This window comes from Drosophila biarmipes, unplaced genomic scaffold, assembly GCF_025231255.1.
Source record: "Drosophila biarmipes strain raj3 unplaced genomic scaffold, RU_DBia_V1.1 ptg000009l, whole genome shotgun sequence".
NCBI lineage: Eukaryota > Metazoa > Arthropoda > Insecta > Diptera > Drosophilidae > Drosophila > Drosophila biarmipes.
In genome coordinates this window covers 638,691-643,290 of record NW_026114530.1, presented here as the reverse complement: position 1 = coordinate 643,290, position 4,600 = coordinate 638,691, and the positions used below count along the sequence as shown (strand labels likewise).

The 4,600-nt window shown below is 37.8% G+C and overlaps 1 long non-coding RNA gene across 1 annotated transcript; it reads left to right on the top strand.

Moving 5' to 3' along the window:
* Positions 1–359: 359 nt before the first annotated feature.
* LOC127011812 (uncharacterized) lies at positions 360–1,209 on the top strand. Its single transcript, XR_007765181.1, has 2 exons — positions 360–618; positions 676–1,209. It is a non-coding gene; the product is annotated as an uncharacterized LOC127011812 (long non-coding RNA).
* The last annotated feature ends 3,391 nt before the right edge of the window (positions 1,210–4,600 follow it).

Below are 4,600 nucleotides of genomic sequence, written 5' to 3'. Positions count from 1 at the left end.
GTAAATAGTCGATTTGTATACTTCTTCTCTTTACGGGAATTTTAAATTGACCTATAAGTCCGTCCATTAAGTCGACATCGCCCATGTGTCTGTTGTATTCGTGGATAACATTTGGGCAATTTATGTCTACGTACTTTTTTTCGGAACGAACCAAACGTGAAACCTGACTTTTTGGATTCGTTTAATTCAGGAAAGGATTGGTGCTCGCGTAAGTCGAAGCAAGTCGTACTACCTTATTGTACTTCCAAATCGTCAAAGACAGGTCGACCCCCTGATACAAATCCACAAAATTCTGTAGAATATCCACGCACTTGTTTTTTGGATCGCTGTCAGATTACAATTTGGAATGCGAGCGAATAGTTCCCAAAAAAAATATTCCCCGAGACTTCAGATATACATGAAGCGGCAACGAAGTATAATAATTGTCAAAGTAGATAATCTGATTTTTGACAAGTTTGCGGGACAATCGAACAACTACATTTGCTGCCGCAACAAGATCTAGTGAGCCAGATTGAACAACGTTGTCACCTGCTCCACAATATATCTCGAATATATAGCAAAAGCCAGAAGAGTCACAATAATTGAAGAATTTCACTGCCCATTTGGGTGGTTTGTCTGGTAAGTATTGCCTAAGAAAGGTCTTTATCTTCGTTTCACACATTTGTTAATCCACAGAAAAGCGTTGGCGCATCGGAACTAGTTGAAACTTGTCTTTGAAATGATTCACGATTTGTATGAAGGATCGTGATAAGCGGTGCTTTTGGGTCGATAGTCCAAGCAGATCCACATTCTGCTATTACGCAGTATGAGCAGTATTATGCTCAGCAGGCGCTTTACGTTTTCGTTTCTGTGCTTGAGGTGAATTGGACGCAATCGAAATTGAGAGTGACAACAATTTTGCAAAAGGAGTGTAGGGCTTCCACTTGAAGTTACACAAATCTCTCTAGCCGACATAGAATCTGACACTTTTTCAATCGCTTCTTCATCTTCCTCATGGACAGGAAGTGCTGCCTCGTAAACATCATTAGTCAAATCGTCCTCTAATTCTTCTTCCCCAACCGTATCAATGTCAAAATCTATAGAATTTAATAATTTTCCAATCTCCACGTCGGAAAGAGCTGATAGCTTATTCACTTATCGTCGTTCCATGTCTACTAAAGCAATTATTTGTACTTAAATATGTCAGGGGTTGTTTCCCTTTTAAACTTATTTTATAAATTTTTTTCCCCGAATTGTTCCAAGACTGCCTCTAGACGGATATTACTTTATGCAATAAAAAACTAATGAAAACTTATTTTTAGTGTGGGTTTCGTATTTTGCGTCTTCGAGACTATCAGCAACACGGTAAAATTTTTTTCCAGCACATCTTCTTTTCTTTAAACGAATACAGCAGCTTGCGCAAGCTCTAGAAACGCAACCAACTTAATTTTTGGACTTCCCCGAATTAGAAAAAACGCATAACCGAGTCAAAAGGAATGAAAAGAATAAAATAACGGTATTATTGGCATTACCCGTCTTGCCCTTGACTATTAGGAAAATAGCCATTTCACTCCAATGTTGAGATAAGCAATGACATCAGTCAGACAATGTATACATAACTACATAATTTTTTTTTATTGTAGGAGTATGTATATAAATTATTGCAAACTGAAAAAAGCTCTTTGGCCACACATTTTGTTGAACAACTAAAGCAATAATTTAAACTGAAGAATACAATTTAGCCTTTAAGATTGTTCCTGTAAGCAAACATTCATCATATTTATTGTTTTTGTTCTTTTTTATATTTTGTTCTCGCTTTCTTGGAGCTGGCTGTAACAAGAGCAAAAAGAGTACGAAAAGCGCTGGCACCAATTATTGCTTGTCGTCTTTGACTCCCCTTTTCTCTAACCTAATACTAATTTATTGGTCTACCTAATTCCTGGTAGATTAATTTAAAATTTTAATTGCTGAAAAACAATGGTATGGGCAAAGACCAATATAATGTCATACTCTAATGTCTTTGGTATGGAAGGAAATATGGCTTAAAGGCACTGAAAGTTCGTGCACATAAAGTTGGCGTAAAAAAAACTTTACAGCGCTTTAAATCTTCTGTTATGTCTTTAGTCTACGACTAACCATCGTAAGCGAAACTTTTGCCAGTATTTCGAAGGTTTGCGAATTTTTCAATTGTTTTCCAAAGCTTAAGCGATCATCTTAACGCGAGTTGTTGCTGTTTCTGCCGACATCGCTTTCGCGGTTCGCTGCTGACTGGGTTGCTGCGCACTTTGCTAAGTACCCAATTCATACATTTTATATATCAATATAGCAAAATATTCTTTGTAAAGGTTTTTTTAAAGACAAACACTTATAATTCTATTTATTAAGGTACTTATTTATTTAATTAAGGTAATAATAATTTAATAATATTTGTTTGATATTGACCTTAAAGTAGATATAATAATAATACTTTAAGACTTGGTCTTTCTAAAGACTTTTTCTTTAATTATTATTATTATATATATAAACATATTAACTTAAATTTTCGTAATAGAACCATATAAGTTTCGTCTTTCGAAGACTTGTAGTTCTATTAGTTTATCTATTTTATTAAGGCTATATTTTCTTTTAGTGAAATTAATTATTTGTATAAAAATGCCTCCACTAAAGAGACCTACTGCATCTCAACGGGATAGGAATCAATTACTAAGAAATAGGGTCAATAGGGAAAATACAGAGTATGCAGAGATGGAGAGGCTAGAAAATGTAGAAGCTCAACATAGGCGCAGGGAAAATCCATTGGTCAGGGATGCAGAGTAAGGACTCAATACTGCGTCTCATAGGTCAAGACGGTCGAATCCGGCAGCTCGTTCAGTTGAGCAAACCGCCAATACACGACGTTGTTCTATAAGGCAACAAAATAGCCCAGTCCGGCCAACAGAGCAGACTTTAAATACTGGAAAGCACTCGCAAAGGCGCTTAAATCATGTTTTACGAGCGGGTGAACAAGTAGCCGATACTCGGCGTCGTTCTATAAGGTGACGAAATAGCCAAGTCCGAGCAATAGAGCAGGTTCGAAATACTGCTGAACACTCAGAAAGGCGCTTGGATTCCGCTTTCCGAGCGAGTGAACAAGCAGCCGATATCGGCGGCGCTCAATTATGCGCTTAGATCCTACGTATCGCGCGAGTCAGCAAGAAGCAAATACGCTGCAACGTGCGCAGGTAAGAGCAACTCAGGATCGCCTATTGGAAAGAGCGCAGGATAGGGCTAGGAGAGCTACAGCTAGGAATTTTTATGGTCGTCGAGCAGGCGACAAGCAACTATCGATGCATTTAGATGAAGTCTTAGTGATAATAGGGTAGCAAAAAACTTTGGAACTCAACCCGAAGTCAGGAGTTCCGACTTAGTATATCTCAGGAAAAAAGGCCCAGTAAAAGACTAACTGAATTGGTGGTTCCCCAAGCAAATAAATAAGCTTTCTAGAGCCTCTTTGGAAGAACATTGCGAGTTCAGGGAAGAGATTTACCAATCTTTTAAGTTCTGTGCAACTTGGCACAGCAATATGAAAGGTGGAAGAAAGCCTAAAGGTGCCATTTCCAACGGCTAAGATTTTCCAGAAATTTCTCCTACCTTAAGGAGGCTTACTCACTTGAAGGAACGACAGATTTGCCCTCGCCTTCAATTTCTGATTATCAGGGCGATGGATGAAAATTGATGCAAATTCGAAACATTTCAAATTGCTTACGTAAGCGCAGCGCCTCCAGAGCGATGCTATGATTCGCCAGTTTGGTTTGCCAACTTTCTTCATAACTGTAACGGCCGCTGAAACTTGGTGCCAGAGCTGATAGTACTGCGCAATGTAGATAGGGTTGAAATTAATGAAGAAGTAGCTTTAAATTTGCAATTTAGGGAAAAGGCGCGCCTGATTAGGGCAGAACCAGTGACGTGTGCTAGATATTTTGATTATATATATAGGGAAGTTCTTAAATTGATAAAGAAACCTGGGGCTATTTTTGGAAGTAATATTGTTTCTACCTTATATTGGCGAGTTGAGTTTCAACAGAGAGGTTCACCCCATATTCACAGTATGTTTTAGCTGAATGACGCCCCGGAAGTGGATGAAGAATCTATGTGTAGTGTAATATAATATAATAATAATGTAGATGTGACAAACACAGATTTGGCTCTGTATGTTTAATACCAAAAGCATAAGCACGGGCATTCGTGTCTTAAAAAGGTGCGCGGACAATCTGCTTGTCGATTCGGTATTCCATATCCTTCAATGACCCAAACGGAAATATTGAAGCCCCTTCCCGAAGAAACTTCAAGCTTTAAAAAAATTCGTAGTCTTTTGTTTTGCGATCAATCAGATGAGTTGATTAGCCATACGAGTATTAACATATTTGAAAATTTTCTTTCTCACGCTCAGGTGAGCCTTAGTTACGAGGACTACACATATGTTTGAAAAAACCATAGATTTTTCTAAAGAGAACATTTGCAGAAATTCAAGTTAATGCTTATAATACACATTCTTTCTTTGCAAAGGGCAAAGTTATCCAGTTAATTGTTGACCGATTTGCTTGCTGTAGCTACATAATTAATTTAATTAACAATTCCAAAA